This window comes from Macrobrachium rosenbergii, chromosome 2 (assembly GCF_040412425.1).
Source record: "Macrobrachium rosenbergii isolate ZJJX-2024 chromosome 2, ASM4041242v1, whole genome shotgun sequence".
NCBI classification, from domain to species: Eukaryota; Metazoa; Arthropoda; class Malacostraca; order Decapoda; family Palaemonidae; genus Macrobrachium; species Macrobrachium rosenbergii.
In genome coordinates, this window is record NC_089742.1 from 1,606,157 (window position 1) to 1,618,873 (window position 12,717).

The window sequence follows — 12,717 nt, forward strand, 5'->3', positions numbered from 1 at the left end:
GCTTCACCTTTTCCTTACCGATATATATACTGTATATATATACAGGGTGTTTCGAAATTAGAGCCCCCCCTCTACAGCATAAACTAAAATTGATATGGACAAAAACAAAAGTAATTATGAACAGGTATTTATTTAAGTTTCTCTCTGAGTATTTAATATTTTGTGTGGCCTCCATCTGCCTGCATTCTTGAGGGGTATGATTTTAGCAAATCGCAAAAAAGCTGAGACTCAAACTCCATTTCCCTAAGCACTTCGGTCACCTCTCTTTGCAGGTCGTTGAGGCTTGGTACACAATCATAGTTCACTGTGTGCGCTTCAACACGATCCTTTAAGATAATACCAATGTTTTCACACACATAAAGGTCAGGGGAGCTACCTGGAAATTCACTTGACGAGAAGAAATCGATACCACTGTTTCGAAGCAGCTCCTGCATCTGAAGAGCCTTGAAACATGGTGCTTTATCATGCAAAAATGTGACTTCTTCAACAGATAATGCATTTTCAGGATCGTTGAGGAAAGGGAATACTCCACCAGTAAGCACAGTTTCTCTGAAGTATTCGCCATTCCATGACTGTCCTTTTTCTTTGATGATCCACATTAAATGTTTGGCTGTGAAACAGAGAAAAATTCCCAAACATTCGGGAAATTTCACAACTTGGCGATAGCACAAGTCATCGCTGATATCATCCAACTTTGCAGCCCAAATGATGTCATTTTTATGATTTGGCTTCCTGACTGTGTAAATGAAGAGTTCATCAGATGAGACAACATAGAGAAAGTCAGCTTCATCCCAGTCTTTAAGAAATGAGCCACAAAACCATGCACGGTCTTCTCTCTGTTGCTGAGTGATGTTGGGCTTGCTGATAACATGAAATGGCTTGATACCAGATTTTTTCAACTCACGATTATCAGCACTATAACTTCTCTTCTTTTCCATTTTTGTTTCTAGTTCAAGCACCAATTTTCATAAAGACTTTCTTGGTCTACCCACTGCCTCAGCTATGATGTCTTTTGACTCCTGAGAAAGGACTTCAGGCCTTCTAAGATTCTCACTCTTTTCGTGATGACAGTCATATGGATTTTTGTTCCAGTTTCTTTTAACAAAGGATTCATCTCCTTTAATGTATTTAGCTATCCAGGAACATGAAATTAAGGATGCGCCAGGATTCCTGGCCTCTCTGAAGGTTATAGCCCGGATTCGGTCAATCCATCTGATTTCCTCCGAGTTGTTAGCTATGGCTGTATCTAACTCCGTCACTCAGTCTGAAAATACAAGAAATGTAAAATGAAAAATAGCTTAATAGAAACTTAAAATAATGTACTTGGAGATAGGCTATAGCAGAAGACTTCATAACTTTCCATTTGTTCTGTGGAGGGAGGCTCTAATTTCAAAACACCCAGTATACTGTGTGTGTGTGTGTGTATATATATATATATATATATATATATATATATATATATATATATATATATATATATATATATATATATATATATATATATATATATATATATATATATATATATATATATATATATATATATATATATATATGAATGAATTAATATCACATCATTACAAGTAAATTATATATATATATAAGGTTATGCAAACGTCCTTTAATTCAATTACTAAGAGTTGGGAATAATATATTACAGATATGCTCCAGAAGGGGAATTTTTAGTTGATAATAAATGGCTACAGGTATGGGCTCAAACCACAGAAGAGAAGAACTCCTGTTATAGTGACGCCTATTTTAACCACACGTGTCACTGTAAACAGTCCTGAGTCCTTCTCTTCACAATGTGGTTCGAGCCATACGAGACGACGAACTTATTATCAACTAAAAATCTCTCTTTGGTAAAAAAATATATTATTCCTTGGCAGAGTGAATTGATATTAAAGGATGTTTGTAGCTTAATGCTTATATATATATATATATATATATATATATATATATATATATATATATATATATATATATATATATATATATATATATATATATATATATATATATATATATATATATATATATATATATATATATATCTCTCTCTCTCTCTATATCTCTCTCTCTCTCAGAGAATCATACAGAGTCCGACTTCCTATGTGCAGCGTAATTTGGCTGCCATTTTGATTGTGTGTAACTGGAGCTGCAGTGACAGCAACGTTTTGTAAACAAATATGCTGTGAGTGCACTGCAACCCACTGTAGGGTCAACAGTTTGTCTTTATGCTGGAACACAACAAACTGCCAATGTTTATTTATTTGACAGCTGTTATGGTTATTCATTGTATGGACGTATATCAGAAATAAAAAAGTACAAATAGGCCTATATACGTATGTAACAGTAAGAGGACCACTCAGATACAGCACAGCCAAATGTGACTAGATCAACAGAACAGACTTGCTCAAATAATACCTATTTAGGTAATTCCTTAGTGGGATAAAAATGTTATTCTTCTCAGATATTGTTACAGACGTATGTGGTATATTTATATACAAAAATAACCCATAAATGTTTAAACAGTTTTATTCAAAGTTCTGTAAAATAAAATAAAAATAACTCAAAGAAAAATGTTTAAACAATTTTATTCAAAGTTATGTAAAATAAAACAATACATATTTTCAAACATTTAGGCTATGTAAAATTACCTGTAAAAGGACTCTACTGGAAAAGTAATTATTGTACTTCAGTGTCATAAAATGATGTCAGATATAATAGCCCCTAGGAGAAGAACATGCTAGCAAAATGTCAAGTCTTCGCAAATACCATGCCTTAGCAAAATATGCACAAAATGCTATGCCTGTGCACAACCTATTGGAAATAGGTAGTATTTAATTACTAATCACGTACCACCACCAAAGACACCAACACATACACATAGCACACATTGTTTAGCATTAAAATCACCACCCGTCCACCACCAAAAGCATTAACACCAAACTTAATCCAGTTAGACAGGGCTATACTTATCTGTCCGTGTGAAGACCTGTTAACAAAATACCCATTGGATTAATATGAATTCATTTATGGGAAATTTTCAACAGTTTTCTGTTTTTACGTAATTTCTTTTCTTTGGATGCTTTATTCTTGATTTTCAATTAATATTTTAGTCTCATTGTAACATACAGTTGCTTCATAAACTGTACACTTTGAGAACAATAACGAATAGTACATAGCAATAAACAAGCTGCTTACAAGCAGATGGGCTGACACACTAATGTGCTCAGCTCATGTTGTCCTTTGGAAAAGAGTAGAAGGCCACTTCTTTGTTTGTTTTTGTATATTTTGTACAGTTAACGGCAGAGCACTGTTCCTTTTGATCCAAAGGTTTTCTTGGTGTGGCCTGTGTAGTCTAAATGATCCATGGAGAGATAGTTTGGTGTAGACTCGGCTACAGTGACAGAATGATACGTCTTTAGCAACCTCCAGTTACACACAATCAAAATGGCCGCTGGCACTCAGCCAATTACAATGCAGCACATAAGATGTCAGCCCTCTCTATAGTTCTCTCTGATATATATATATACATATACATAGAAATATATATATATATATATATATATATATATATATATATATATATATATATATATATATATATATATATATATATATATATATATATATATATATATATATATATATATATATATATATATATATATATATATATATATATATATAATTCTAATAGCCACAATGCCCTCTTAACTTCTCGGAATTCTTCGCGCTTTTTTGGATATGCTTGTAACTACGAAGCCGAAAATATCCAGACAGAAGAAATTGAAGAGCCTGTGAATGGCGGTCGCGAGATTTTTTTCTATGAAAGCTGCTTCATCCCCATTTTTGTTCTTATCTAATTCTCTTAAGCTTCTACACATTTCAATGACATCGTGAATTCCGTTCCCCATGCAAAAATTAAGGCCATATCCTAACACTAGCACTTCATCCCTACTGAGGAGTCTCTTAGAAATGTTCTTGACTAAATCAAAGTTCCCTTTTTTACCCACCCCGACCAATCGAAAATGGCAACGAGTCTATTCTCGTGAAGCTGAGAACTACGGCGGGCACATACCTTTACATAACTGGCAATTAATTTTTGCATGGGGAACGAAATTCACGATTTCATTGAAATGTGTAGAAGCTTAAGAGAACTAGATAAGAACAAAAATGGGGATGAAGCAGCTTTTTGCAGGGGGGCCATGTGCGTGGGGATTAGGTCGAACAGATTCGTGTTTCTGGAGAGGTTACGCAAGGCCCTTGATAAGTTAGGAAAATACAAGGACAAAGATTTGTAAGGCAGACAAAAGGGGGGCGGTTGTAGTAATGGATGCCGTAGAATACGAGAACAAGTTAGAACAACTGTTAAACGGTGAAAACACATAGGAGGCTTGCAACAAAAAACCGGACATTAGGGGGTTACAGTGCAATTTTAACAAAAAAGTAAGAGAAGCGTTGACAAAAATCCACGACAAAACCAAGAGAAAAGAATTAGAACATAGACTAAAATCAGTGGAAAGTCCAGAGATCCCATATATTTATGGTAGCCCTAAGATCCACAAGGAAGGGTGCCCGCTAAGACCGATCGTGACATCGACGAGATCACCGCAGAGGAGGCTGGAGAAATTTCTTTCAAACATAATGGGAAAATGGGTAGGCTTAGTATCCGAAGGGCATTTAAAACAACATGAACCTGATAGACGAATTATCCAAAATTAACGTAAAAGACTGCAAATTTGCAAGTTTGGATGTAACTTCCCTGTTCACTAACGTACCAGTAAAGACGACGATGGAAATAATAAAAAAGAATATGGAGGAGGGGGGTCTATACATGCGACATAGATAATGATGTTTTAATAAAACTGATAACAGCGGCCCTCAGACTTAATGTTTTCAAGTGGGGCGAAAACCATTATATACAACAAAATGGCGTGGCCATGGGTTCAAGTCTTTCACTAATTCTAGCTAATATCTTTATGGAATGGTTTGAAAAGGAAGAGGTGGGCAAAGTAAATAAAGGGAACTTAAATATCGTAAAATGGGTAAGATACGTGGATGACATCTTGATTATTTACAAGGAGAGAGGGAAGATCTACACAAGTTTTTAGAAAACATAAATAAACTAAATGAACATATCAAGTTCACAATAGAAGAAGAGAAGGAGGGAGAAATTCCTTTCTTGGATGTCCTGGTCAAGAGGGAAGGGGAGAATTTAAAAATTTAAAATTCAAGGTACATAGGAAGAAGACACACACACATCCATAGGTTCTGCAGTCATAGGAAAGAAACAAAAATAGGATTAATGACAGGGTTGGCCATCAGGGCTTATAGGATTTGCAGTCCCGAATTTTTAGACGAAGAGTTGGATTACCTGAGGGAGAGTTTTAGGAGATTAGGCTACCCCAAGTATTGGTGGGAGTGGGCACATATCAAAGCAAGGAAAAACTATTTTGGGGAGAGGGAAAGGATAGAAAATGAACATTTGGTAGGAAAGAAAATAATTACAGTCCCGGACAACAACTCTATTGCACCCATCAACAGAAAGCTAAATAATTTCAAATTGATAGGCAGCTACAAAAACACCATCAGGAATAAAATAGTTAGAAACAAAAAGTCGGGAATACATTAGAGGAGGGGTATATATGGCAGCGTGTCTAGACTGTGAAGAAGGGCACTATGGCGAAACTGGCAAATCATGTAAAGAGCGAAGCAAACAAACTTCTGAAGAACATAAAGCATTATAATCCGACGTCGGTAGTTGCCAAACACTGTTGGGAAAATGATCACAGAATAGACTGGGAAAATATGAGTTTTCTGTACAGGAACACTAACAAAACATCTAGACTGGTTATAGAGAACGCTTTCATAACTTGCGCCAACAACACGATGGCAGGGAACACAAAAACGGCTTTGAAGAGAGCATATCTAGAAAAATCGTATACTCTACAGTAGCAAGGAAAAAAAAAATAAAGAGAACGCAAGGAAAACGGACACCTTGAAGGAGGGATCAGAGAAAGACCAAGGTCAAAAGGGGGTGGAGGTCACACAGGAAATAGCTAGGCGATTATAGGATTAAAAGTACCCAGCACACAGATATAAATACAGCCGGACTACGCTCTGCTCATTGTACGGATACTTGATAATGTGGACTGTTTGTCCAAGAAAGCTAGTAACTTTTTGAAATAAAAACTCCTAATAGATACCATCCAGTTTGAATGAGGTCCTTTTAGTAATAATAATATATATATATATATATATATATATATATATATATATATATATATATATATATATATATATATATATATATATATATATATATATATATATATATATATATGTATAAATATATATATATAATTATATATATATATATAATATATATATATATATATATATATATATATATATATATATATATATATATATATATATATATATATATATATATATATATATATATATATATATATATATATATATATATATATATATATATATATATATATATATATATATATATCTATGGTCACTTTTACCAGACACATATAAATTTAATAAAATGCCTCTTAAATTTTCGAATTCTTCAAATTTTTTGGATAGTGTAACTACGAACCCATAACATCCAAACACAAAAATTTAAGAGACTGTGATTTGCCGGTCGCGGGATACGAACCCGAGTCACCATAACCACAGGGAGGTCACGTTGCTGACCTGACTGCAAAGCATAGTCTCTTCAATTTCTCGTGTTTGGATGTTATGGCTTCGTAATTACAAGCATATCCAAAAATAGCAAAGAAATTCGAAAAAATTAAGAGGGCATTGTGGCTATTAGAATTATATATATATATATATATATATATATATATATATATATATATATATATATATATATATATATATATATATATATATATATATATATATATATATATATATTGTTAAATGTGGCCTTAGCTGAGAGTTTATTAAGTAAAATAATTATTAATCAATTAAAAGCCATAATTTAATGGATAAGGCCCTGAGTGGCAAATAAACAAAGAAAACTGTCATTTAAAGCTAAAAATTAACCTGAAAGACAGGGACAATTACTTAATGGAATAAGGTCACCAGTCGAGAAATCAAATCAATTGATCCTGACAAAGAAAGAAATATAGTTAATTCTTGCTCTGAGAAATTAAATGAAAAAGTAGATCGCCCCCTTCAGATATAAAAATAAATTTTCCATTTGTTCACATAAGTTTTAAAACTACACAATAAATGTATCTCACATTGGCGAATCTCTCTGACCCGTCGCTGGTCAAAACAGGATGGCAGTAGCAACGGAGGCCTTCGTCTATTGGCTCAGGCAATCTGAAAATTTGACAAAGACATCGCCGAGTGCTGGGGGACAAAGCAGAAGACAGCTTAAGACCACCTTTACTAGAGGTTACTGGGTGAAAACCCTTTCTGTGTGTTAGGCTCCTAATGTGAACAAAGACGTTACTTTTTTTGAAATGCCTAGCCTACCCTACATATACTAAGATGCCTTCTTGTCTTTGTTCCCGTATCTTTTCTACAATAAAATGCACTGAGGGCGAACAGCAGAATATTTATAAAGCCACCCCCCCCCACAAGAGGTTTTCACTCCCTTTCGGGCGTGAAGGTCTCTACTAAGCAAGCTGTTCGCCTCTATTAGGTTACTCTTCTCCCCTGAGCAGATTTGTCCTGTGCAGCCTAACTAGCTACAGATCTACCTAACTCTAGATAGGATATGAGCTTTGATCATTATATTACAGAATTCTAACTGTACTGGAAGGTGCTTACGTTTATTTCATGCTACCTCTTACAATCATGATGTTTTAGACCTAGCCTAATGGTACATTCTATGGTATTCCCTAGCTTAACCTATCCTAACCTGACTGTAGCACCAATGTAAGGGATAATGTCCTAACTAAATTACAAGGTTTTTGTTTTCAATTCAATTAGTAATTACTGGTTAATACATGAGGTTTGCCTCATATGATAAATGTTTGCCTCACTGAGGTCTTAGGCCATGCGTGTCATGAGCATAGTGGCTCTTTTCACAATGGTTTAGATTTTCTGGTTTTAGTTACACTACTTACGTGATTACTGCAGCTCAATGGTAAGTGGAAGGGACAAGGTTACTACTCAGATGTTCAGTACTTAATCTGGTCTAGGCTATGTATGAGTAAGAGATCACACTGGCTACCTCCTCTTGGCAAGGGGCCAGGATCATACTAAGATGGTAGGGCACTCTGCTGAGAGGACACTACTGCCAGGATGAGCTCATGGCTCGGTAACTACTGGGCTCTCTTCCACCCCTTCGTCATCTTCTTCGGGCTCCTCCAAGGCCTATCTGTGTCAGACCTAGGAGGTGATGAGGGCACCAACTCTGGGGAAAGGCCAGAAAGGCTAGTGGACGTGAAGTCAGGGGTAACTTCAGAAGCTACTGGGGGGCTCCCTACTCTGACTGCTGCGACAACCGGAGTGAGAGTGATCTCATCCTCTGCGTCCGAGGAGGCCAGTTCTTGGTCTCCCAGAGAAGGTGTAACAGTTTGGTCCACCAGGGGCTCATCCTCTGGAGACTGATTTGGTGAAGAAGTGTTAGGTGCCGGAGGCTTTCCAGTTGCTATGATTAGGGTTGTGGAGAATCCTGAATCTCCCGGAGGAAGGTCTGTCTCATGATGTGGACCCGGCACAGGGTCCTCTTCAAGTGATGGCTCAACGTCCGTGCCGGATGGAGCGTGGCACTGCTCAGGGCTCACAAGTGGCACTGGCAGCGGTTGAGGGTCAGGCATGCCTGACAAGGGTCCGGAGGTGCAATACCTCGTGGATGGCTTGAATTTGGCTGCAGCAGAGATTCCTGCCCAAGCTGGAGACCAGAGCCTCTCGGAGAATCTTGCTCGAGGGCGTCCGCTGGGCGTTGCTTACTTAGGCAGCCCTCCCAATTTGTGCAGTGGCCTATCCTGAACGTCTCTTTGGGGAGAGGGAGGACCTCTTTGTTGGCTGGCCCTACTTGAATGGAGAGGGCTAGGCTGAGAATGGTTCAGTGTGTGCCCCTTCCGCTGGTCACTTCGGTGGGCGGACGGTGGTTTTTTGTCTTGATCGAGTTCTACAGTCTGGACCTCCGTGGAGGAGGTAGCATGGCTGTGAAATGGTGTTGGTAAAGGGCTTCCCCAGAGAAGGTCCCGACCCAACAGGGAATCCACTCCGGGCCGAATTCCACCCACCATGCTAAGACAGTGGGGTAGTATGCCCCAAGGTGTCGTGACCTGGAGCTTGACCGTGGGGACAGTAATGGTGTGACCTTCTATCCACTTCATCTCCCAGCAGGTTTTCTCATCAACCAAGGCACCAGCTGGCACTTGGGCCCTGGAGATCAGGCTAATGTCTGCCGCAGTGTCTACTGTGACCGGAAGGGTCATGGGCAGGCTAGAGCTCTTAAGAGGGGCCACCAAGATGAACTGGGTCTCCAGTCTATCAGGGTAAAGGATCTTTTGTGTCCCGGCCGCAGAGAATGAGGTGCTAATGAGGTTGACGAACTTGGTGGTGGGGAAATGATGTGGACAGGCCGGATGTCCAGCACTGTAGTGGCCTGCAGTACCACAGGATTTGCACTGGCCCATTGTAGGGGCTCAGTAGCCTGCAGTGACTGTTGGTGGAGAGGGTTGGGTGGATGAAGAGGGAGAGGAGTTCTGGCTGGTAGTAGGACGCTGCTTATTAGTGCTGAGCTTGTATCGGCAATCAGCTTCAGCATGCCACACCCTCTTACAGTGGGTACACGTAGGCTTGTTTGGTAGTGCATTCTTTGGGTGAGTTGAGCTTGAGAGGTAACCAGGTAGCACAATGCGTCTCTGAGATGTGCTCTGACACTGGTAGAAGGTTTCCCACGAATCAGCCATGCGGTAGGCTTCCGTAAGGGTGGTGGGCTGCTTATCATTGAGATATACAGCAAGGGACCCAGGCACACATTGGTAAAGGTCTTCCAGCATGGTCCGATTGAAGAGATCCTCAAATGTAGTGCAAGACAAGGAGTCAAACCAGCGGGTACCAGACTGGGTCTTGTGACAGGCCCATTCAGTCCAGGACCAGCCAACTTCCTTGCAAGACCTCAGAACCTCTGTCTCCATTTCTCCGGGGTTATTTCGTAGGCCTTCGTGATGACTCTGCGAACTTCAACCATGTTGCCTCTCTGGCTCTTCTCCAGCGAGCGAAGAGCTGCCTTAGCTTTTCCCTCCATGTGCTTGGCTAGTACTAAGGCCCTCTCTGTTTTGGTGGTGCTGCAGTTATCAAAGAGTGCCTCAGTTTCCTCCAGCCATGCTTCTGGCTCATCCTCAGTCCACTTGGGGACAAGGGAATTGATGCTTGAGATTGGAGCATTTGAGGCAGCAGGTGTGGGTTGGAGGCTTGTTGTCTCGCCATAGTTTTGGCATTATCCTTTTTTGCTCTTTCCAGCTCGAGCTCCTTTTCTTTGAAAGCCATGCTGTCTTCTCCTTTCTTCTCTTTCGTCTTTCAGTTGCCTCTGTCCAGATTCATACACCCTCCGTTCTTCTTCATACCTTCTCTATTCAGCTTCATAATTCCACCGTTCGAGTCTTTCTTCCTTTTTTTGCTTGGCCAAGTCATCCATCTGTTCCTTGACCCATGTGGCAAGGTCCAAACTGGTGAGACCTGCCGCTGTCCCCAGCTCCAGGAAGGCTTTATAATTCTCTGCTGCCATGGTTCTGGTGGCGAAGGGAGTAATCCAGGTCGACGGGACGTACTTGGGCAACGAGGAAGTGTCCCTTCAGTGATGTGGCACCCCTTCAATAAGGTGGCACTGTGGTTGAGTGTGCCATGTAAAGGCCACACTGGTGGCACTCAGTATCCTGATGCACTGGTGTAGGTTAGGTACCAGAAGGACTTTTCTTCTGTGTTCCTTTTGTCAGTTTTTTTTTATAGTTTGGTTGCTTGGTGGCACCATGGTGCCAGTGAGTTCCTAGGAACCCTTTACTTGAGTCCAACTAGGCTATATTTAAGGAAATGCACTCTACCCCAGCAGAGTGTAACAAATCAGGAAGAGAGAAAGGAAAGGAGAGAGAGAGAGAGAGAGAGAGAGAGAGAGAGAGAGAGAGATGTAAGCTATTTGGCTGATGACAGTCCCTCAAATTAGTGGCATTTTGGAAGGAAAATTGAATTTGTGGTTGCTTTTTAATGTTGGGAGTTATCTCCCTTTTTTATGTTCTTTGTTATATGTTTGCATAGATTTTAGTCTTTCTCTTTTACCTAGGTTTCTTTCGAGGTGTCCTTCAGATTCCTCCTGGATGTGCTATCTTTGTATATTTATTCCTTTTAAAATATTGATATCTCTCAGAAAAGGCGTATAGAGACGAGATCGGTAATTTCTTCACTTTAATTAGTACTTAGTATTATAAAGATCAGTACAAAATCAACAAGTTACAATGGTAGAAACGAATCAGTCTATATGGGGAACACGGAAGCGACGGGAGACGTACTCTCCCTTGAAGGACACAGTTCTGACTCTGGTCTCCTCGTCGGTCTCTAACTCGTCGAACCCTCAGAAAAACTTGCTACCTGCAATCTCCACCTCCTTCTAGCCTTATTGGAAGGATTAATCAGCAAGGCCTCCCCTTCAAGTAGCTGATTGGAAGGACTGTAGTGGGTGTGATTCAAATCTCTCCTTAGAGGACTTGATAGGAGGTGATCTTAGGAGGGTGTGTGAAAGACCCCTCCCACACAATTGATTGGAGGTTGAAGAAGTACATCACTTGGGCCAACCCCAAATTCCTGGAACTTCCACCAAAACACCTTCCTGAGAAGGCGGGGCTATAGAATCAGCTGTTGCAAACATTTTGACTGAAGTGCTGACTCATGTTTTGGTTAGATGACAGGCCATTATTTCCCACTTTTCTAAAACTGTTTTTATGGCTTAAACACGATATACTGCAATGTAAACATCCAGCGTATTGATAACATGACACAACAGCATTTGGGCGTTATGTACTGTGTCTTTGCCTCTCTCTTTATTCTTATTTCTCTCTCCTTCTCTCTCCTTACTTTTTCTCTTTCTATCTCTCTCTCTCTCTCTCTCTCTTTCTTTTCTATCTAATTTCCCTTCAAAAATACGCTCACAGTTGATGAAATGAATAAAGGATGATGAAAAGGGTATATGATGACAAGTTCACATTATATCAAATCTCGATTTAAGATAAAATAGTGTCGGGTATTAGGTGCAAGGTAGGAAATTGCGGGAATTTGGAAGTTCAGGTCAAATTCTACGCAATAGATGGGATACTGATATTTTAATGAAATTATACAATCGTGTGGAGTTTACAGTTAATTGCCCCAACAAAGCAGAATTGCGTGGGAAAATCTCGCTTTTATCAATTTGAGTGAGAATAAATATTGAGAGAATTGAACACAACTTTAGCTATGAGAAATTTAACTTGCTAACACATCTGTTTGGCACAAGTGAAAGTATAGAAAGTTCTTCATTCGAGAGACAAAAGGAAGCGAGTAAACTCCAAAAGACCAAACAAGTGAAAAAAACGACTGAAGAATGAGTCAAGAATATCCCAGCCTGGTAGCTACTAAACTTCTAGTTTCTTAGTTTCAAACAAGGCAACAATGAATCAGGTGGTACTTGATGATACCCTCGCCTCGAGCGAATAATACCCCTTTTTATAGAGGGAAGGGGGTGAC